We start from the raw sequence: 24,793 nt of genomic DNA, 5'->3' as shown, positions 1-24,793 counted from the left end.
TCCACTACTCTCTCCGTGAAAAAATACTTCCTGACATTTTTCTTGAGTCTGCCCCCTTCAATCTCATTTCATGTCCTCTCGTTCTACCACCTTCCCATCTCCGGAAAAGGTTCGTTTGCGGATTAATACCTTTCAAATATTTGAACGTCTGTATCATATCACCCCTGTTTCTCCTTTCCTCCAGAGTATACATGTTTAGTTCAGCAAGTCTCTCCTCATACGTCTTGTAACGCAAATCCCATACCATTCTCGTAGCTTTTCTTTGCACTGCTTCAATTCTTTTTACATCCTTAACAAGATACGGCCTCCAAAACTGAACACAATACTCCAGGTGGGGCCTCACCAAGACTTATACAGGGGCATCAACACCCCCTTTCTTCTGCTGGTCACACCTCTCTCTAAACAGCCTAACAACCTTCTAGCTATGGCCACCGCCTTGTCACACTGTTTCGTCACCTTCAAATCCTCAGATACTATCACCCCAAGATCCCTCTCTCCGCCTGTACCTATCAGACTCTCCCCGCCTAACACATACGTCTCCCGTGGATTTCTATTCCCTAAGTGCATCACTTTGCATTTCTTTGCATTGAATTTTAATTGCCAAACCTTAGACCATTCTTCTAGCTTCCTCAGATCATTTTTCATGTTTTCCACTCCCTCCCGGGTGTCCACTCTGTTACAGATCTTAGTATCATCCGCAAATAGGCAATTATATATAAAGTTTCTTATATTTATGAGTCAACTGTCATAAATGTACAGAATACTGACATTTAGGTGCTTAAGGAGGTCATTTTCAAAGTAGATAGTCTCAAAATGGCCAAAACCACATTCATATGCCGAAAACGTCAAAATTGTGATTTTTAAAAAAGGCAGAATTTGAACATTTTCCACAGAGTTCGTTCAAATAGCAAGGGGGCATATTATGGGCGTGTTTTGGGTGTGACTAAAGCGGGCACAAAATTAGGGCATCATTCAGGGTTAATGGAACAGGAAGACTGCCAAATCTAAAAAGAATTTTTGTAAAAATCTAGATCTGTTTCAATCATGTCCAAGTTATAAAAAGATGCTCTGAATGAACATCTGACCACTGTATGGATTAAGGCTTGACCCCTCCTTACTCCCCCAGTGGATGCTGAGTCCCTCCCATCCTCAAGAACTGAAACTGAAAGAGGATACCAGGTGAAATGACAGCATCAGGTATTATAGGCATACCCAATAGAGCAGCAAGCAGCTTCCAGGACTAGTCTAGTGGTCAGTGCAGTGGCCTGTGAACAAGAGGATCCAGGTCCAAATCCCACTACCCCTAGTACATGTGTAGTGGAATTTGTGAGCCCTTCAAAATCACCAGATTACACACTATACCCAGCTTGCATTCTGTAATTTTTCAGTACTCAAAATTCTTACAGATATGATTAACTAAATTGGTATTCGATCCTTTATATCCATATATTTTGTTTTTACACTGCCAATTCTTAAGAGAAAAAATGGACTTCTGCCTATAGCTTTTTCCATCAGACTCATTCTTTTTCTATATTCTCTTTGTTTCCTGATTGGGATTGGAATTGAGAGGTTACTAGTTCCCCACATCTTTCTCTCCAAACTGGTTCCTGGCTGTGTGCCCTTTATTCTCTCTGTAAACCGGCTTCTTATGTTGTCTGTTGGATTCAGAAAATGGTTCTCACTCAGACAGTTCCTGGCAGTGTGGTCTGCCTCATTACACCATTAACAAATTATTTGACCATGTTCATTTTTTAATGGAGAGACCCTTTTGGACAAGCAGTCACCTGACTTTTCCCATGTGGTTATCTGAACATAATGGCCTTTAAGTTCTTCTCTGTTTTTCAAGTATTTCATCTTGCTTTTGGCCTATGTAGGATAATAATCGGGTAATCTCAGTCAGACATGAAGAAAATTTAAAACTCAAGAGATAGGATGCAATGTTCTGTGTGGGTTAGGAATTGGTTGATGGATAGAAAACAGAGGGTAGGGTTAAATGGCCAGTTCTCTCAGTGCAGGAGGGTGGCTAGTGAATCTGTACTGAGACTGGTGCTATTTAGCATATTTATTAATGATCTTTAAATTGAAATTATTACATTTTCAGACACAAAACTATTCAAAGTTGTTAAAACACATACAAATTGTGAAAAATTGCAGGAAAACCTTAGTAAGTTGGAATTCTGGGCATCCAAATGGCATATGAAATTTAATGTGGACAAGTGCATAGTGAGGCACATTGGGAAGAATAATCCAAATCATAGTTACAGGGCCACCGAGAGGAGGGGGGATGGGAGGCAAAATTCCTTGGGCCCGGGCCTCCAAAGGGGACCTGGTACCAGGGTCTATCTCTCTCTCCTGCTCCTGATGGGACCCAAGTGATCGCGTCCTGACAGGAGCAGGAGAGAGAACTCCGATGCCAGGCCCCCCTTGGGGGCTGGGGAGGACCCAGAGGAGCAGACACTGCAGGTCTTCCTCCAGCACTGCTCTTCTGCCCATTGCTTGCTGAGTGGCTGCTTTTCCTCTCAGGCACGCATGCTCGGTTTTGAAACCGAGAATGTTCTGACAGAAAAAGCAGCTGCAGGGGCAGGGAATCAGCAGAGTGAAGAGTCAGCACTGGAGGAAGACGTCTTTTGCTGGCGGGGCTTTGGGATCCTCCTAGCAGTGGAGGAGAAGGGGGACGACAAGAGAGATTTGTCCAGTGAATGGACAAATTTTGTTTTTAGGTTCGACGCTGATACTGGCCCGAAATCCAGATTCGGCCGTTCTTTGGTTTTGCCTCACCCCCATGACCAATCTGTGTCATCCTCTTCCCCTATAGACTAAAACCATCACCTCTTCCCCCTCGTAGAAAGCCTATCCTTCTGGGGCAGCCTCCCTCCAGCAGAAAACCCATCTCCCTGGGCTGCCCACCCTCTCCGCTCTGCTCCCATCTATGGGTCCTCCCTGGGCCTACCTTCAATATCCTGATGGTCTAGTAGCCTCTTTGGGGCAGGAACAATCCTGAGTCACTTCTGCCCCAGCCAGAGCTACAGTCAAAATGGCTGCTGCGACTTGCTGTGGCGACCCTCAGGGGGAGGAATGCTGGCTTCAGCCTAACCCCTGGTAAGCCTTTCCTCAGCTGAGAAGTGCCCAGCTCTACCACCGGCTGCCTTTCAGGTGCTGTGGAGGACTTGCAGCTCATCTGCATATTCTTTACAGCGTTCTCCGGGGTGACTCCCAGGTCCACTCCGATCCACTCAGGGCCTCCGCTCTAGGTGCCCAGCGCTCCCACAGGTGTTGTGGAGGACTTGCAGCCCTTCTGCATTTCCTCACAGCTGTATCCGGGGTGACTCCCAGGTCCATCCCAATCTTCCCAGGGCCCTCGCTCCAAGTGCCCAGGGTTTCCAGGTGCTTTTTGGCTAGGATCAGGCAACCCTCAGGAGGAGGAATACTGGCTTCGGCCTGACCCCTGGTAAGCCTTTCCTCAGCTGCGAGGTGCCCAGCTCTACCACCGGCTGCCTTTCAGGTGCTGTGGAAGACTTGCAACTCATCTGCATATCCTTTACAGCCTTCTCCGGGGTGACTCCCAGGCCCACTCCGATCCACTCAGGGCCTCCGCTCTAGGTGCCACGCACCTAATGGCGCGCAGGGCATTTTTCTCTTTACATTAATTTTTCTCCCAGTTACTACTTATGGCTCCAGTACACTTTCTCTTCTTGGTACTGTCCCTTCCTAATTTGTTTCTCCATCTTAAACCACTGTACACTGCAGGAACACATTGTCTACCCTCTGTAATCATCATCTCTTTTTTTCCTCTTCCTTTTTCTCAGCTCTCAACCTTCAACATTTCCTTCCTTCCATTCATCCATCTCCTTTCTATCTGAGTACATCTTGCCTTCGTCGTTGTCGTCGTACCTCTCCTACTCTTCTCCATATTCTCTTGCTTCTTCTCCTGTTCTCCGCTGGGCACATTACTCCCAATCTTGGTCCTCCACATCAGCTGTCATCCTATTTGTGCAGGTCACACCGTGATATCTCCTATCTAATTTCTGCTCCTCTCCTCCCCCCTCCTTCCCTGCCTTTCTCTTGCGCTCTGTGGAATGCCCGCTCTGTCTGTAGCAAACTTTCCTATATACATGACATCTTTATCTATCGTACTCTCCATCTGCTTGCCCTAACTGAAACTTGGCTTTACTCTGAAGACTCTGCTTCAGTCACGGCCCTCTGCCATGGAGGTTATCTTTTCTCCCATTCCTCGCTCGGTTGGCCGCGGAGGTAGTGTCGGGCTACTACTTTCACCCTTTTGTAGATTTCAACCTCTTCTTCTACCTCAGTCTCACTGGTTTTCTTCCTTCGAAGTCCACTCCATCCGTCTATTTACTCTTCTGCCTCTCCGAGTAGCAATCATTTATATATCCCCTGATAAGTCCCTTTCTTCTTTTCTCACTGACTTTGATGCTTGGCTTTCCTTATTTCTTGAACCTTCATCTCCTTCCCTCATTCTTGGGGATTTTTAACATTCATGCTAATGATCCATCTGACTCTTATGCTTCGCAGTTTCTTGCTTTAACATCCTCTTTCAATCTTCAACTGTGCTCCACTGCCCCCACTCACCAGAATGGCCACTGTCTTGATCTTATCCTCTTCTCAAACTGCTCACTCTGCAGTTTCTGTGCCTCAACTCTTCCCCTCTCTGACCATCATGTGATAACTTTCACACTTAAACATCCTCCTCCCCAGTCCCGTCCAATCTTAACCAATACATTTAGGAATCTTCAGGCTATTGACCCTTACTCTGTCCTCCAATGTTTCAAATCTCTTCTCTACCACTATCAGGCTTATTTTCGAAAGGGATCGCCGGCGATCTTCCGACACAAATCGGGAGATCACCGGCGATCTCTCAATCCCGACCAATCGGTATTATCGAAAGCCGATTTTGGCCGGCCCCAATTGCTTTTTCATTGCAGCGCCGACCAACCTTCAAGGGGGTGTGTGTTGGGAGGGTAGCAAAGGCAGGAAGGGGGCGGGGCGGGGTTACGAGATGGCCGGCTTCACCTTATTATGAAAAAAAAAACGCCGGCTCGAATGAGTATTTCGCTGGGCGGACTTGGTCCATGTATTTTTAGGACCAAGTCCCAAAAAAGAGCCCCAACTGACCAGATGACCACTGGAGGGAAGTGGGGATCACCTCCCCTTACTCCCCAAGTGGTCACTAACCCCCTCCCACACATACACAAAAAAAATTAAAACATTTTTTGCCAGCCTGTATGCCTGCCTCAAATCTCATACCCAGCTCCCTAAACATATAAAGAGGAATCCAATAAAATTTATATGGAAGTATGATGTTTGATTTTAACAAAATATTTCTAAAAAGCAAGGAAAAGACCTCAAAACGCCTGACTGCTTACTTTCAGTTTTCGGCGGCTTTAACTGGGGGCGTGGTGTTCATCACTGGTCATAAAAACCTTGCTTGGAAAGAATTATTTTAACTTTTAATTTATTTCCAAAAAGATTTTAGCAATTTTGCTCTTTTTTACAAAAAAGTTTTTTTTAATATATTGACAATATCAGTGCTAACTTCAAAATTTATTTAGTTCATAAAAACCTTCACTGATGCTCATGAAGTGCTATAAAGCAGCTTTTCAAAGATAAAGTAAAGTCGAGCACTATCTGTTGCCTGACGGTGGCCCCATCCGTTTCACTTGTAGGCTTTTTCAAGGGCTGTGCTTCGACAAAGAAAGCAATGAGAACATTTTTTTCCTCTCTCTTGATCAAACATCATATTTCCATATAAATTTTATTGGATTCCTCTTTATATGTTTGGTGACCTTGTATGTTGGAGTCCTGTATGGTGATCCTCCTACTATTGTTTACATACCCAGCTCCCTGACAGCAGTATGCAGGTCCCTGGAGCAGTTTTTAGTGGGTGCAGTGCACTTCAGGCAGGTGGACCCAGGCCCATCCCCCCCACCTGTTACACTTGTGGTGGTTAATGTCGAGCCCTCCAACCCCCCCCCCCCAAACCCCACTGTACCCACATGTAGGTGCCCCCCTTCATCCCTTAGGGCTATGGTAATGGTGTAGACTTGTGGGCAGTGGGTTTTGGGGGGCGATTTGGGGGGCTCAGCACACAAGGGAAGGGTGCTATGCACCTGGAAGCTAATTTTGGTTTTTTTTAAAAGATTTTTTTAAGTGCCCCCTAGGGTGCCCAGTTGGTGTTCTGGCGTGTCAGGGGGGCCAGTGCACTACAAATGCTGGCTCCTCCCACAGCCAAATACCTTGCATTTTGCCGGGTTTGAGATGGCCGGGTCCGGTTTCCATTATGGCTGAAAATTGGAGCCGGCCATCTCATCTAAACCCAGCGATCCTATTCTAAACTCGGCGAGCGATTTGGCCGGTGCAAAGCGTATTTCGAAAATATGCTTGGCTCCGCCCACTTACGACGCCGGCCCCGAAGATGGCTGGCCTTCAATTTCGCCAGTGCCGTTTCATTATTCCCTCTATTTTATCCAAGTCTGTCAATGAGGCTGTCTCTTTCTATAATACTATTCTCTGCTCTGGATACTCTCGCTCCTCCCATTCCCATACCAAACCCCAGCCCTGGCTGACCTCTAGAATCCGCTACCTACGTTTCTGTGTCCGCTCTGCCGAACGCCTTTGGCTGAAATCCCGTGCCCATGGTGACTTCATACATTTCAATTCTTGCTGACCTCCTTCCAGTCTGCTCTTTTACTTGCCAAACAGGACTATTACATCCAGTTGACAAATTCTCTTGGCTTAAACCCTTGACGTCTCTTTGCCACATTGAACTCTCTCTTCAAAGTGCCTTCACCTCCAACCCCCCCCTTCACTTTCCCCCCCAGACTCTGGCTAAGTTCTTTCATGATACGGTTCACAAGGTTAAACTTGAATTCTCAACCAGGTCACCTCCATCTCTCCTTCCCTTAGTCCATTCTCTCAACCCTCCAACCCCTGCCTCCTTTTCTTCCTTTTCTAAAAATCACTGAAGAGGAAACTACACATCTTATTTCCTCCTCAAAACTAACTACCTGTTCCTCTGATCCTATTCCCACCCATCTACTTAACACTATCTCTCCTACTGTCATCCCTAATATCTGTCATATCCTCAATCTTTCACTGTCCACTGCGACTGTACCTGATGCCTTCAAACATGCCGTAGTCACACCACCCCTTAAAAAACCTTCATTGGACCCTACCTGTCCCTCTAACTATCACCCCATCTCCCTCCTCTCTTTCCTATCCAAGATAGTTGAACGTGCTGTTCACCGCCTTTGCCTTGACTTTCTTTCATCTCAAGCTATTCTTGATCCACTTCACTCTGGCTTTCGCCCCCTTCATTCAACTGAAACAGCACTTGCTAAAGTCTCCAATGATCTGTTCCTGGCCAGATCCAAAGGTCTCTATTCTATCCTCATCCTTCTTGATCTATCTGCTGCTTTTGACACTGTTGATCACAGCCTACTCCTTGATACGCTGTCCTCACTTGGATTTCAGGGCTCTGTTCTTTCCTGGTTTTCTTCTTATCTCTCCCAGCGTACCTTTAATGTATACTCTAGTGGATCCTCCTATCCCACTGTCAGTTGGTGTATCTCAGGGATCTGTCCTGGGACCTCTTCTTTTCTCCATCTATACTTCTTCCCTTGGTACTCTGAGCTTATCCCATGGTTTTCAGTATCATCTTTATGCTGATGACTCCCAGATCTACCTCTCTAAACCAGAAATCTCAGCCAAAATCCAGGCCAAAGTATCCTGACATTGCTGCCTGGATGTCTCAGCGCCATCTGAAACTAAAGATGACCAAGACTGAGCTTCTCATCTTTCCCCCTAAACCAACCTCTCCTCCTCCCCCATTCTCTATTTCTGTGGATAACACTCTCATCCTTCCTGTCTCATCAGCTCGTAACCTTGGGGTCATCTTAGACTCCTCCCTCTCCATCTCTGCACATATTCAACAGACTGCTAAAACCTGTCATTTCTTTCTCTATAATATCAGCAACATTAGCCCTTTCCTTTCTGAGCACACTACCAGAACCCTCATGCACACTCATCACCTCTCGCTTAGACTATTGCAACTTGCTTCTCACAGGTCTCCCACTTAGCCATCTCTCTCCTCTTCAATTTGTTCAAAATTCTGCTTCACGACTAATATTCCGTCAGTCTCGTTATGCTCATATTAGCCCTCTCCTCAAGTTACTTCACTGGCTTCCTATTCGTTTCCACATACAGTTCAAACTCCTCTTATTGACCTATAAGTGCACTCACTCTGCAGCTCCTCAGTACCTCTCCACTCTCATCTCTCCCTACACTCCTCCCCAGGAGCTCCGTTCACTGGGTAAATCTCTCTTATCTGCACCCTTCTCCTCCACTGCTAACTCCAGACTCCGCTCCTTTTATCTTGCTGCACCATATGCCTGGAATAGATCTCCTGAGCCGGTACGTCAAGCTCTATCTCTGGCCGTCTTCAAATCTAAGCTAAAAGCCCACCTTTTTGATGCTGCTTTTAACTCCTAACCCTCATTCACTTGTTCAGAACCCTTATTTTATCATCCTCACTTTAATATTCCCTTATCTCTTGTTTGTCCTGTTTGTCTGTCCTAATTAGAATGTAAGCTCTGTCGAGCAGGGACTGTCTCTTCATGTTCAAGTGTACAGTGCTGCGTACGTCTAGTAGCACTTTAGAAATGATAAGTAGTAGTAGGTTGCAGAATCCATTTTGAGATTGGAACAGGAATGAGCAGGAGCAGTGTGTGAGAGGAAGGCACATAGGCATGTGAGCTGAAGAAGTAGCTCAAATGCATGTGTACACAACACCAAAAAGAGGCTCTTCAAGTCCACAGCAACCAACTAGCAGAAAAGCCAAAGTAGACCTGGAGTCCAGGAAGTTCTTTATTAGAATAGACCCGAAGTGGCCACGTTTCACCAAATAGCCTGCATAAGGGGTTAACAAACCACTAACAAGGGGTAAAGCAAAGCTTCCCATGACTAGTAAAAAGCACATCCAAGACTGCAAACAGTACCTAAAATGCAGATCAGTATAAGGGCAGAGCCATAGCTTCTCACCTCATTTTCAGAAATGATCCCTTCAGCTGCAAACAGCTCCTCAGGGCCGGTCAAACCCAATAAGCGGGGTAAGCACCGCAGGGGGGCGCCATACCATGCTGCCCTTGGGGGTTTAAATCTTTTATTTACCTCAGTCCCAGCGTCTGCGTCATTTCAAAGCCCTGCCCGTCTCTAGCCTTCCCTCCCTTTGTGAGTTCGTTTTCGCAGAGTCCTGCCTTCTGATGTCATTTCCTCGAGGCCAGGACTCTGCGGGAACGAACTCATGAAGGGAGGGAAGGCTAGAGATGGGCAGGGCTTTGAAATGACGCGGCTGCTGGGATGGAGGTAAATCTTAAAAAAGACTTAAACCATGCAGAGTGGCAAGAAGAAAAAGAGGAATGTTGGGGGGAGAAGAGGGCGGGCAGGTGGGCATAAATGGGAGGGGGATGGAGGCGAAGGAGAATCGCTGGACAGGGGCAGGGTGGGAGAAGAGAGAAAGGATATGGGGGGGGGGGCACCAACTGATAGTCTGCAGGGGGGCGCCAGAGACCCTAGGACCAGCCCTGCAGCTCCTTACTGTGTACTGGCTTTTTCTGACAGTGCATACTTTTTAACATGGCAGTAACTTGTGTGCCATTAGTTTACTATATTGAGGAATAAAAATTGTGTGTTCAGCTTTCATTAGAAGTTGTGTGCTAAGCCATCAGCGTATAGCTATAATGCAGCAAAATTACTTTTAGGTGGTAGATGATTTGATCATTTGACCCCTTATTTGATTCAGCTACATTGGTCACCTTTGAGGACTAGGATTGAGTTCAAAATTTTAGCTTTTGTTTTTAAAATTATGATCTTAGTCCTACTAATTTAACTGATTTTGTGAAGATTTATATTCCTCCTAAAAGTCTTTGCTCAGGGACAAAAATAAAATTGCTAATCAGTCCAAAGCTCTTTGTATGTTGAAAACTAGAGAACAATGAACATTAGTTGGTAAAGGTACTGAGCTTTGGAATTTTCTTCCATCTTTTCTCTGTAATATTAAGAGCTATATGATGTTTCAGCATAACTTAAAGATTTGGCTCTTTAATAAATATTTGACAGGTGTTTTGTAATTTGAGGGATTTTAGCTTGAGAGAATCTTGGGTTTAAAAGATATGTTCTTTTTCATTATGTATAGCTTGCTATGTATTTTTTTAATGATTATTTTGATTATATATTGCATGTTTTTTTTAATGTATAAATGGTTATGATCCGCTTAGAACTAGTCTGGTCCAGCAGAATATATATGTGTGAAATTAAATTAAATTAAAATTCTGAACTGGCTCCTAAATTTGTTCCTGCTCTTTTTGTCCTAGCATTGATTGGGAAATAGGGATCATGGACAGCAAACTGATCTGTGACACAGACCAGTCCATCAAGGCATAATTTGAAGACTGTATTTATCAGTTGTAGAAGGGACACATCCTGAAGATTCCCTTATATTCTCAGTGGAGTATATGAACAGGAATACAATGGGATTTTAAGGAGCAAATTGAGCTGGTATGAGTTGGCAGCTACAGGGAGCTGCTCACATTCTCTCTTATGTTTCATTCTAAATGGCAATCGTAATTACAAAAAGTCACCATATAATCCAGTGTTTGAAACTAATTTTCCAAGAAAAAAAAATCAGTGAAAGAAGAATGCCCTTCAGAAAGCAACCTGCCTGTGCCATGCCTGCTGAGGGCTGAGTGATAGAACCAGGACAGCGTTAACAGCAAATGCTGTGATGCTTTTCCCACATGTAGACTCAGCTGGCTTTTGAAAGCACTTTAGGTATGGGCTGTCCTCACTTTATGGGTAAGGTGATTAATTAGATCTATAGCAAGACTGGTGACCATGTGCCATGCTGCATATCCACCCCATACCAGCAGGGTTGGATCAACATCCTGTCATTCCTTACTCCTGAAGCCTAATCGATTGTGATGTCCCTACCAGCTGCTTTGGGACCAAAATGTGCAAGCACTCAGATGGCAGAATCCTGCCTTTCCCTTTCTCAGTCTGTAGACATCCTTACACCAGCCAGGGAGGGCTTCTCAGTAGCTTTAAATAAAACAGGGTTTCGATTTATTACTGAGTTTCACCAATATTTTACTGAAGAGCAAACATGAATTTATTTATTTTTTATTTATTAAAAAAGTGTCATTTCAGACTTAAGAAAACAAGAGTGTTTTCTCCCATTTCATTAGTTAGTCGCCACTACAGATATTACCTCCCTTAACTCTTTGGCAGCCAGGTGCCCTTGGCCTGGATTGGCCGCTGTCGTGGACGGGATGCTGGGCTCGATGGACCCTTGGTCTTTTCCCAGTGTGGCATTACTTATGTACTTATGTTTCCATTTAAAAGTGGTTTAGGTTTGAAGATGTATTATAAGGAATACATTAGTTTTTTTTTAAAAAAGTTTTAACTCTCTTTATTGCCTTTTATCAAGCAATTACATATACAAAGTCATGCCAACATGCAGCGGAGGAGTAGACTAGTGTTAGAGCACCGGGCTGACAACCAGGGAAGCCCAGTTCAAATCCCACTACTGCTGCTTATGATCTTTGGCAAGTCACTTAGGGGCTCTTTTACTAAGGTGCAGTAGGCCTAACATGGGCCTACCTTGCAGTAAAAGGGCACTATCATGGGACACACTGAGGCATCCCGCAGAAGTTTGGCCATTAGCGTGTGCTACTCCTGTGGTAAAAAATATTTTGTATTTTTTGCTGTGGGAGGCGTGTCTGAAGGTGGACAGTAGGCATGCCTGTGCTAATCAGGTAGCTGAGCACATTACTGTGCACTACCTGATTAGGTGGTAGTAAGGGCTCCCAGCGGTAATTGCCACACACTAATGGGGAAATTAGCGCATGACCATCAAACACCTCCCCAAACATGGCCATTTTACTTGCATGCTAAAAGTGGCCACAGCTTGTGGGAAACCCATGCACTGCCAGCAGTGCCAGCTACTTTTTAGTGCTGCTTAGTAAAAGGACTCCTTAATCCTCCATTACCTCATGTACAAATTGATTCTACACCTTCCGGGGCAGGGAAATACCTGCTATACCTGAATGTAACTCACCTTGACCTACTACTGGAAAAATAGGTATGAGCTAAACCAAATTGAATAAATATATGTCAAGCCAATTACAGTGATATTATTAATTTAACCAGGCGCGTAGCTAGACTTCGGCGGGAGGGGGGTCCAGAGCCGAGGTGAGGGGGCACATTTTAGCCCCCCCCCTGCCTGCCACTGCCGACACCCCCCCGCCCTGCCATTGCCGACACCAACAACTTTGACCCCCCCCCCCGCCGCCGACCCTCTCAACCCCCCTCCCGCTGCCAACCCGCCATCGCCGTCTGCCACCATTGCTGGCGGGGGATCCCAACCCCCGCCAGCCGAAGTCTTCTTTCTTCGTTTTGTTTCTTGCGATCTGCAGGGCTTCGTTCTGTTTCTGTGAGTCTGATGTCCTGCACGTTGTACGTGCAGGATGTCAGACTCAGAAACAAAAGGAAAAAAGAAGACTTCGACTGGCGTGGATTGGGGTCCCCCACCAGCAAAGGTAGCAGACGGCGACGGTGGGTTGGCGGTGGGAGGGGGGGTTGAGAGGGTCATCAGCAGGGGGGTCCATGGCCAAATCTACAGGGGCCCAGGCCCCCGTGGCCCCATAATAGCTATGCCCCTGAATTTCACACATTAATGTAACAATTGTTTTGTAAAACATAATATAAATGATAAGAGAGACCTTTAAATCTTACAATTTACGCACTTCTGTGTCATGTATAACATAGCCAAAACTAATCCCTTTCCTATTACTATTCCCAGCCTCCCTTTCCTTCAATGGCTAGTTCTATTAACAAACTTTCCAAAATCAAACAGCACTTTTTAAGTTATGAGTGGCAACCATTGTCAATAATTAGGGCTTTGTTAGTATCTAACAGTTTCTTATTGTAACCCCCACACTTCTGAGATAAGAACCCATACCTTCTGTCACAGCTCAAGGAAAAGGTAAGCCCTTGGATCATAGCTGGGCCTGACTACAGCAGGTGAGTCACTCAGGCCAGGCAGAGAACTGCACCCTTCTCCTCCACCGCTAACTCCAGACTCCGTTCCTTTTATCTTGCTGCACCATATGCCTGGAATAGACTTCCTGAGCCGGTACGTCAAGCTCCATCTCTGGCCGTCTTCAAATCTAAGCTAAAAGCCCACCTTTTTGATGCTGCTTTTAACTCCTAACCCTTATTTACTTGTTCAGAACCCTTATTTTATCATCCTCACCTTAATATTCCCTTAGTGCTTGTTTGTCCTGTTTGTCTGTCCTAATTAGATTGTAAGCTCTGTCGAGCAGGGACTGTCTCTTCATGTTCAAGTGTACAGCGCTGCATAAATCTAGTAGCTTTATAGAAATGATAAGTAGTAGTAGTACAAGGCTTGGTAGAAGACAAAGCAGGCAGGACTTGGACTGGACAAGGCAGTCAAGACTAGACAGGACAAGACAAACAAGGCTAGAACTAGATCCAGACAAGGCAAGGCAAGGTAGTTAGAATCAAACAAGACAAGGCTGGACAATACAGGCAGGTCATGGATTGGAACAAGAGACAAGAGAGACAAGCTAGGGCTAGAGACAAGGCAAAGGAGGAACTCAGAGACAAGACAGGACTGGAACTTGGCAGGGACTCAGAGACAAGGCAGAACTGGAACTTGGCAGGAACTAATAGACAAGGTAGAACTGGAGCTCGGCAGGAACTCAGAGACAAGACAGGACTGGAACTTGGCAGGAACTTGGAGACAAGGCAGGACTGGAGCTTGGCAGGAACTCAGTGACAAGGTATAACTGGAGCTTGACAGGAATCGGGGACAAGGCAAGGCTGGAGCTTGGCAAGGCAGGAACTGGAACAAGCAGGAATAACATGAGGAGACCAGAAGACCTCTTGCAAAGTCACAGGAGGAGGGCAGGCACCGCCCTCTAATACCCCTAAGGCCAGAAGTGGGGCTTTGCAGACTTCCTGGAACTCCAGCATGCTGCCCCTTTAAGGGTAGCTCTTTGGCACGTGTGCGCCCAAGAGACGAAGCACCCGGGAGCTGCACCAGGCCCAATGCACAGCACCAGACACCGTAAGACCACGCTGGCAGCCCAACAGGCCCAACCACCCACCATGGACCCTGAATGCTGTGGGACTCACCAGAAGGGGTGATAGGTGTGTCAGAGCAGGAGGCACAGTGGCAGCTGTGACACCTACTTCACAAATTTGTAGTCTAAACCAGCTGAGTTACCTCAGACAGAGGCTGTTGCTCAGGGTAAGAGTGTACAGTAAACACTAACCTCATTCAGATGGGCTGGCACCAATCTAAAGGAAAATAATCTAAATTTTGAGGAAATTCTAAATTGGAAAATCAGAAATAGTGGTACTAATTCACAACAGTGGTATTACAAAAGTAGGTGAAAAATAAATATAACACGTGGAGCGGAAGTTTAGAAAGGACATCCAGCTCAGAATATGGACAAATTGTATCCTTTATTGAGATGAAGATTACAGTCCTGTCTTTGCCTCAGAGACAGCAGTAGCCTTCTGGAGGGTGTACCCTTGCCCTCCAGTCAGAACCCCAGGCAAGAAAAACTCTGGCTACTAAATAAGTATTAGATACAATAAATGTTTATTCAAATAGTCAAAGAAGCCAATCAGTAATTATTGAAATATCAACCAATAAAATCCCATAGAGTATAATATGTAGCAAATAAAAACAGTTTTCCCTGGGAGCTGTCAATATGTCCACCTGCTAGTGGACACACTGAGCCTCGCCATCCCCAGTTCTGTTTCATTCTTAAATACTTTTTTCTTCTTTTCTTCATTATATTCATTATCTTAATTATAATTACCCTTCCTACCTAATGAATACGCATCTTTCCAGAACATTCTATTTCCTGTTATGGTGAATCATGTTCCAGCATGTTCTATCATCTTCCAATTTCTATCATTTATTCCCTCAAATTCTTTGACAGTTTAAAGCCTGTCATATAAAGCATAAATCTTCATTAGATAATGGGTTGGCCTATGTCCTTCTTATGCTAGTAGAGAATCCACAAACGTGGAGAACTCAACGAAGTCCCACGGATAGTCACAATACAACAAAGCAGTGGGTAAAAAACCAGGAATCCTAGAGTGAAGATGAACCAAACTTTATTAATCAGTATATTGACTCAACACAACGTTGTGTTTCGGCCAAAGGGCCTACATCAGGAGTCTAAATACTGGAGTTGAGAACGATAACGATGACCCAGAATTAGCAATGTTGTAAAATACAGTCTGTATTGTAGTGGTCTTAAAAAAGACCTTTTTTCTGAAGCGTGAGCCGGATCACTCGCATGAGCATCTGTGCTAGTCATCATACTAGCTCCACCCTTTTGCTGAAGTTACAATTTCACCCACACCCACTTACTTCTTCTTCTGATTGTTTATTTGGATACTGCAGGTGTTCTTAGTCATAGGAGTCTCTGGCTCTTAGTTGCTGCCTAGCTTATGCTAAAACAAGTTAACATAAGCCAAATGTCAAACCACAAATTTCTACAGCCTTACATTTCTTGCTGTCTTGCAATTCCAGATCTGCTCCCAGCTCAAGAAAAGCAAAATAGCCGTATTAAAATAAAAACTAGAAATATGTATGGTTTGCACCTTTTCATGGCCTCTGTAACATATAAGATAGATCAGTCTCAGATCATCAAGCACATGAAAACTCAAAATGGGCTGTGTTTTAGCATTACTGCCTGCATCAGGAGTCCATAAATTTAATAACGTCTCTATATAGAAAAAACAAAATTAAAAGCACTCAAATGTGGACCAGCAGCTGGGATAATCTATTCACTGGTGCAAACTCTATTCCTCCCCTGGTACTTCCCTGTTTTCTGCCTTTTTTTTAAACCTGATCTGCTAAATGTATTACTTTGGTAACATAAGTAAAATTGTCATACCAATAAAGTTATGTGATTCAATCTTTTTTTTAATTTTCTTGTTGTCTATCTGCTGATCTCTGGTTCCTCATTGGCAGCTGTAGACAAGAAGTGCCTCTATCCTAGGCTACAGCTGTTCCCTCCTCCCCCTGTAGCTCATCAGTCAAACACTGCTAGTCAATAGACTGCAGCAGTTCCCTCTTCCGCCTGCAGCCCATTTCACTTGCTCATCTTCCAGTGTGGTATATATCATTCAGTGTAAAAAATGCAAGGCTGCTACATTGGAGAAACAAGTCAGATGCTAAAGAAGAGATTTAATTTACATAGACACCATATGAAAAATGCTAGTACCAATAAAGATGTCAGCACTTTACAAAACCAGAACACTGTATCAGCGATTTCATGGTAAGAATCCTGAAAGGGAACTTTAAAACAATACAGGAACGTAAGACCTTTGAAGTCAGAATGATTAAATATTTTGACACCCACCAGACAGGACTTAACAAAGATCTGGGTTTTCTAGCCTATTATAAACCATAAAATTGTACTGCTTTGTCACCCTCCTGTCTCCATGCATATCTCCCTGTCCCTCTTCCTGTCTCTCACTATCCACCCCCACCCATCCTGTTAGACTGTCACTGAAATGCTTTGATGTTTCACTTATATATACCGTCATCTACCATTATTTGCTTATTTCTGATCTGAAGAAGAAGGGCAACCTTCGAAAGCTAATCAAGAAATGTATTAAGTTATGTCCAATGAAAAGGGTATCATCTTATTTTCTTTTCCACATTTTATTTTGTTTTATTTCTATTGATTACCTTTAAAAGTGGACTAACACAGCTACCACATCTCTTTACTCAGTATCCTCTGGTATCCTGTAGGGTTCCATCCTTGCCCCCCACTATCTTCAACATCTTTCTCACTTCCCTGTTGACAATAATCCAGGATCTTTGCTGCACAATCAAATTCTCTGTCATGTCTTAAGTACTATCACCTCTACTTCAACGCTCAACACCTGCCTCACCTAGGTTTCTGCATAGCTCAAGTCCAATCTTCTCTTCCTTAATGTATCTAAATGTGAAGCCATCCTCTCTACCAATTCACATACTACCTCCCTCCCTCCCCTTCCATATACAGTTGTCCCCTTCCTTTCAACGATTCAGTGAACTTTCTGTATGCAATCTTTGACAAAAACTGTCATTTGAGCCCCAAATTGATGCTGTCGTTCGCAGGTTCTTCTTTGCTTTGCATCACTTCCGCTCAATCTGCTCCCTCCTCCCTTTCTCATCCGATCCATACCCTTTTGTTTGCTATTGTGATCTCCCGTATTAATTACTGCAACTCACTCTATGTTGGCCTTCCTCTCCGCTCTATGAAACACCTCCACTTATTTAGTCTACTGCTATCAAACTCCTCCACCATGCACGTCATTTTGATCATGCCACACCCCTCTTATTCTCAGAACATTTTTGTAAAATACTTCATGGTAAGTGTTGTAAAACTTTCTAAACTGACAGAGAAAACCAAAAGTTTCCTGCAATGCAATAAGGAAGCAGAACCTGCCAGCTGTCCAGACCCATAGTATAACTGCGACCATTCACAGATTTATTTTTCTTTCCTGTTTATGCCATGTTGCAGATTCAAGTACACAGAGGTACAGTACAGACACACAGAAGTTACTGTATGATGAGATTCACACAGAATTATGGAGAGAGCGTATCACCCTGCAACCAAATGTCTTGCAGTAGCATGTGCTCCCTTAAGGAATAAGCAAACAACATAAGAGACCTGGGCAGCTCTGCTGGAGATGCTCCAAAAACACCTAAGATTCAGCTGACACCCCCAGAAACAATGAAGGACCCAGTGTGGAGTTCACGAACATACCTGCTGTACACCTCCTTGGGTGAATCACTTCATAAAGGCAGTTAATAAATCCCACTAAATAAATAAATAAAGGATGGGAATCAGCCAAAGTCCCCCCACCCCCACCCCCACATCCTATTTACAGTTCTATCTTTTTTTTCTTTCACCAATTTACTGATGAATGCTTTCTTTTACAGAGAAAAGTAGTACCTTTGTTTTCTACTTGAGTTATGATCCTCTCTTCTGCTTTTGGGCAGCAAGAATAAAACCGTTATTTGAATCCTGTATCCTCTCAGGACAAAAGATTTTCTAGTAAATCCTTTCTGTGATTTCTAAAAAAACTCTGCCCCAAGTTCTTAGTGCTTGTAGCTTCAACTGGAATTTTGAGAAGATTTTTTTCTAACACTAACTGATGGGTGAGCTATAGAGGCAATGAAACAGCAGGACAGTAATAACCTAATTATTAGCCTGGAAATGCTGGAACAGCAGTTCCTCCACTGACCATGCTCGCTTGGCAGTTTGTGAAGCTAGTAACTGGAGGTGAAACTTCTGCTTTCTACCTCATTTCTAATTAGCTCCCTGTAGCTCTAACACATGGGCAGATGAGACAGGCCTGGAAAAATGCAGACAGCTCCTCACTGCAATATTCCAGGACTCCAAAGTGGTGCTTGGGAGAAATTCGCACATGCTGTCCCATGGCAGCTCTGCTTTAGTTTTGTCAGCAGCGGGCCCTTGTTATCACAGCTTCACTAACTATACAGGCTGTTTTAGAGGACAGCTGTGCTCTATATGGTGGATTTATCAAAGTTTTGTTCCAAGTAAGAAAATGACTTCAGATTCATCAATAAAAACATTTTGAGATATTACCCCTGAAAATATAGCTAGATCAAACTAAAGACATTTTCAAAATGAAGGAAATCTTTGATAATTCTAGCTCTGTGCATACTGTGTGGAAGTACACACCCAGGAACATATATCTCTATTAATGAAGCAACTTTGGAAGTTTTGAGGCTGCTTCCTCTGAGGAAAGTAGGATAATGATATTGCTATTAATAGGTGACATTATCCCACAGAGCCCAGGGCACAAGCACTCCCCAGCAATCTTCTAGTAGACTTTGGAAACATTTATTTATGTTTATTTTAGTTACATTTGTACCCCACACTTTCCCACTCATGGCAGGCTCAATGCAGCTTAGATGGGGCAATGGAGGGTTAAGTGACTTGCCCAGAGTCACAAGGAGCTGCCTGTGCCTGAAGTGGGAATTGAACTCAGTTCCTCAGTTCTCTCAGGACCAAGGTCCACCACCCTAACCACTAGGCCACTCCTCCATGCCAGGATATGCTCAGTCTAAATTTTTTTCTGTGGAGCACTGTGGACATGCTTTTATTGTGCCCCTCACAGCTCATGTCAAAACCTTTTTCTTTATTGTGGTTTGCAATCTGTTCCTCCTTGCACTTGGTATGTAAGTGGTTTGCAGGAGGCCAGTGTACTTTCCACCTCCTCCCTTTTATTTCCAGTCACGTTTTCAGCATTCTTAAGTTTCTTTAGTTTTCTGCAACCAAATAGCTAGCAAGAGAAGGTTCAGTGTGTTTCTGCCCAATAGCTGGAGCACTGGGAGTAAAGTATTGACCCCCTACGAGAGGGTGGGGGTCTGAAAACCTGGAGAGTCAGTGTTGCATCGGCCTGCAGGTAAGGGAGGTGGATGAGAAGAACCACACCTCAAGAAGCAGATGGACAGAGAGGGTCTGGTCCATGAGAAAGTTTGGTGGCTGGGGGTAGAGCCTGGTGAGACTTTGGGAGAAATAGCCAGGAGGCCAGCCACAGGTTTGTTCTGCCAGGCAGGATGGGTCAGAACCTGCCAGGTTTGGAAAGTAATAGTGGATTATATAAGACATTTTACCTGTCATTACCTTGGTTTCTTCAAGTTTACCATTTGCAAAGACAGTTCATATGATCCTGTTTCTGTTAGTAAAGTTGGGCTGATTTTATAAAACCTATGAGAGACTAAGTGGTAGAGGTGAGACCCTTCCCTCCCCCCCCCCCAGTCTACCGAGATTAAGCACAGCCCCGGCCCACGCCCTATCCCAACCTGACATGTTTTTTTGCAAATCCTGGACTGGGTACCTACCCCAAAGAACATAGCTGGCATTCCGAACTGTTATGAGTGGGACCAGGGTTACATCTGCCTTTATTTTTCTCTGTTCTCTGTATCTGTGTTTCTATAAGAGAACCATGATCCTTCTTAACATATTCCTCCATAGTCCTCCCTAGGGAAATCAGGGAGAAGGATTTGGGGAAAGATAGGGAGGCCCAGAACAGGGAGATGCAGTGACCAGATGATGCCTCCACTACCTATGTATGAGGAACCTTTATGTTGCTCACCTGTGACTTCCTTGAAAGGTAGGACAGGCTCCCCTGTTTATGTTAATGGCCAGCATAAAGGGGTCTTTGTTTAAGCTGCTTCAGTTTGTTTCCTACAGGCCTCCCAGAGGCCCACTGCTCAAACAGTTGCCCACATGAACATTTCCAATCTGACATAAATTGATACAAAAATCATTAATTGCTGAGCTCTTTCAAATCAGATCAAAGTACTTGAAGTACTTATGACTATCAAACTCCCACTGGAGTACAAAAAAATTCTCAAGGTGGAAAAAGCCTCAGAACCCTCTCTCCATTTCTGATAAACAGAAAATTTCTTATGTGGCAGAATCACTGAGGGTGAGTTCACTTCATAAGCATTAAAAAATCCTCTGAAAAATATTTGTTAAAACTTCAGTGGTTACAGCTTTTCTCAGTATTACATGGATCCCAAATTGTGACTTTAAATGTGAAAAAAGCAAAACTTAGTTTGAAAAATATGTGCAACTCCACTTCCATTTCAAACATCCACCAACTATGGCCAGAGTTTCGCCCAATGGCTGTGTCAAGGTGTAAGCAGCTAATCAGCATTGTGTTGCTTTCACATACTCCAGTGTCACCGGATCCAAAGCCATTCTAAATGATGCTACAAGGGTAAATATGGAAAAACTTGCATTATTGTATTGTACTTTGCTACTGCTGCTGCTGCTGCTATTGCCCTGCTTATACCTGTGTTTATTTCTTTTCTCATTACTAGATTTGTTTTGCTGCTCTTACCTGATCTTGCTCCTGCTCTACTGACTGACCCTCCTCCCACTGAAAGTAACGTCACTTCCCTACCGCTATTTGTTTCCATTGCTTTCCAGGTTCTTGTGCCAGGGGCATGTGACAAAGCAGCTCTACCATGGAAGAGGTCATGCTTCTTGTGTGCTCCTTGGGCGCATCTAGGGCACACCTCTCTCGGCTGATATTTATCGCTGCCCTTCTTGTTTTTCTCTGTCTCTTTCTTCTGGTCTCTTCCAAGATCGCCTATTGTAGTCCCTTGCTGGGCTCTTCTGTCCCAGTTCTCCTCCATCCCCACCCAGTTCTCCCTCATCACCCTCCTCACTCCTCGCTCTGCCTGGTTTCTCCCCTCTGCTCCTTGCCCTTCCCACCCCATTTTCCTTTACTGCCCCTCCGCTGTGGGCTGTTCAGTGCTCACTCCCTACACCACAAAGGTAATCTAGTGGCCAACTTGATCTCCCTTATAGCCCTCCAAGCCCTTAATCCTTCTTCTTCTCTGGACCCCTGGCTAGCCTCATCTCTCTTTAATATTTCTGCTGTTACAGGCTTGTTTAGCTTCAGGTACTGTCCCCTCCACGTGGAAGCATGCCTTAATAACCCCCTTATTAAGAAACCACATTTCAATCCCTCCCTAAACACCAATTTCTGCCCCTCCCTTCCCAACAATTTATGCCCAACCTCAAATCTGCCATTCTTTGCCAAACTTGTGGACAAGCTGGTTCTGCACTAACTTGACACCTTCATTGAATATTCCACTGTTCTCCACCCTCATCAATCCGGGTTTAATGTGGGATTTAGCACTGAAACCCTTTTTCTATCTTAGTACAAAACTATTAGAGTTTCCATGGATCAAAGCCACCTTGTCATCATCGTGTCTTTAGATCTCTTCTCTGCATTTGACCTCATCGATCACTCTCTTCTACGTCATTATTTTCGTACCATTGATATTTCCAGAATTGTCCTCTCATGGTTCTCCAGTTATCTTTCTGATCGTTCTTTTCAATCTTCTGGTGCATTCTCTGCTACTTTCCCTGTCACCTCCTGTATCTGTTTAATATATTTCTTGTCCCTCTGTTCACTCTCATTCAAGAGCAGGGTTGTATGCCATTCTGTTACAAAGATAACATCCAAATCACCAAATCCTATTATAGGATCCCTGATAACACTTCATCTCCCTTGTCCTCCCTCAATTCCTGTTTAAATGTTGTCTCTACTTGTCCGAAGAACAATGGTCTTTTTCCTTAATCAGTTCAAATGCAAATCTATCTTCTTTCCCATCTCTAATTGCCCTATCCCCTCATCTCCATCTATTAACTGCCACCTACTTTCCTTCTGCAATTCGGTTAAGATCCTCTGAGTCATTTTCGACTGTAAACTTACTTTCAAAGCACAGATCGATTCCGTTGTTCGCGCTGCCTTTTTTGCTCTTCATCGTATTTGCGCTATTCATCTTTTTCTTTCTTCTCAGTCTTTTTGCACCCTGTTCCTCTCTTTGGTAATTTCTAAAATCGACTACTGTAATTCCCTCTATGCCAGATTACCCTTGCACTCTTTGAAGTGCCTTCAATTTACCCAATCACCAGCAGTTAAAATCATTCATCGTGCACACTGTTTCGACCACATCACTCCTCTCTTCAGCCTCGAGCACTAGTTACATGTCTGTTTCTGTATCTGCTTCAAGATTCTTATGCTAGTTTTCCAGAGCTGCCAAGGGGTCCTGATTTTTGAGAGGGAGATTTTAGTACACAGCCCAGCCCAATCTGCATTGGCTCCGCCCACTCTACCTCTTGTTATCTTTTTCTTTTGATCTAGACATAAGGGGAAAACAAGATTTAAAATGTTCCCAGGTTTCAGCCCAATTCATGTTTAATGTGAGATATAAATGATATAAATAAATAAATAAATAAATAGATAGAAACTCTGAATGTTGAGCACCTGATTCTCATAACATGATGTCTGTTTTAGAGGCCCTTTACCTTTAGAAAAAAAAATGTTTGCACAAATATAAGTGTCCCCATAACCAGCCCTGATTACAATTTATAACAAATTACTACGCTACCTATGAAAAGTTATTCCCTTATTATACTTCCTTTATGTACATCTGTATACTGCACAAGCCAGCATGTTTGAAAATATAAGTGAGATTAAATTAAAAAATGCTACCAACAATAAAGAATGACAACGTGGATACAGCAGCTCATAGGTTTGCTTGCTTTGTTTTGAAGGGGAAACAAATAAAAACTAACCTATTGGCTTCAGCTTGTTTCATTTATTTTATTTTTTGTTACATTTGTACCCTGTGCTTTCCCACTCACGGCAGGCTCAATGTGGTGGGCAATGGAGGGTTAAGTGACTTGGCCAGAGTCACAAGGAGCTGCCTGTGCTGGGAATTGAACTCAGTTCCTCAGGACCAAAGTCCACCACCTAACCACTAGGCCACTCCTCCATCTGTCGCCCTCCTGTTTCCATGCAATCTCTACAGCAGCTGCATATGCGCCCTGTATAAGAGGCTTGGACAGGCTAAGCCTCCCCTGCTGTGCTCTGAGAGGTTTCAAATTGTTGATTTACCTCCATCCTCACAGCAGGAGCTGCAGTGAAAGCCCTCTAGCCTTGTGTAACCAATTGTAGAAATTGGTTTATGGTTTTTTACCTTACTGCTGGGAGAGCAGGGGGAGTGGGGGGGGGGGGGGGTTGGCTGGGTTGCCAGGGAGATATTTAAGGAGGATGACTTCCTGACCTGCACTGAGAACAGATAGCAGCAGAATCGGACAACCAGACATCAAAGGTAGAAAAGATCATTTTATTTTCATTATAGTGTTTGGAATATGTCCACTTTGAGAATCAGGTGCTCAACATTAAAAGTTTATATTTATTTACTTATTTATGGCATTTTATCCCACATTAAACATGAATTAGAGTGTTTTATGGCTCTACATGAGAATTGTGATGATATGATCCCTTGTTTCATATTGTTGACGGTCTGCATTTTCCGTATGGGTGGTATATTGGTGTATTAGGTTCTGCCAGTGTAATATTTATGGTACAGTAAGGTTCTGAGTGTGTTTTTGCACAAAGTTGTGCATAGTGTTTTGCAGTTGAGCGATTGTGCTTAGAATATGCTTTGAGCAACCACTTTATTCTTTGACACATGATACATATCTAATATCTAAATTTAATAAAAGGTATTGTGACTTTTATTTTTATTTATTTATTTTTTTCTGTGTTATCAGACAATTATGGATTTAAGCTCCACCCCTGGCCCCACCCCCTTTAGCCTCCCCAAACAGTTGGGCCACCGACCGCCTATGAGCAGCTGTGACAAAAATAAAAAAGCGCGGGGCCGCAGCAGCCTTCAAATATGAGCTGTTGGCTCTGCTGGTCCTGTGCCCCCACTGACGTCAACTTCAGGTTCTGGGGGCACAGGACCAGCAGAGCCGACAGCGCATGCTTGAAGGCTGCTGTGGCCCTGCGCTTTTTTATTTTTGTTGTTATTTGCCGGGAGAAGCAGCAGGGGTGATGAGATAAACAGCGATTCGATCTCAGCGGGAGACTGTCTCACTTTGGTGGGAGATGACCCACCAAAGCGAGAGTCTCCCACTGAATGCGGGAGACTTAGCAGGTCTGGTTTTCAATGGACGTTTTCCCTCTGCACCTGCCTACTTGCATCACCTGCTAATTCCTTACTCCCCATCCCAACTCCTGTGCTCTGTATCTGATCACCTGCTGTGTGTTCCTTCACAAACCACTCTTCATCTTGCAATTTCTTGTGACACTGCTTTCAGATATCCAG

Source organism: Microcaecilia unicolor, chromosome 6, assembly GCF_901765095.1.
Source record: "Microcaecilia unicolor chromosome 6, aMicUni1.1, whole genome shotgun sequence".
Lineage (NCBI taxonomy): Eukaryota > Metazoa > Chordata > Amphibia > Gymnophiona > Siphonopidae > Microcaecilia > Microcaecilia unicolor.
The sequence above is the reverse complement of the archived record's forward strand: the minus strand, read 5'-3'. Positions refer to the sequence as shown.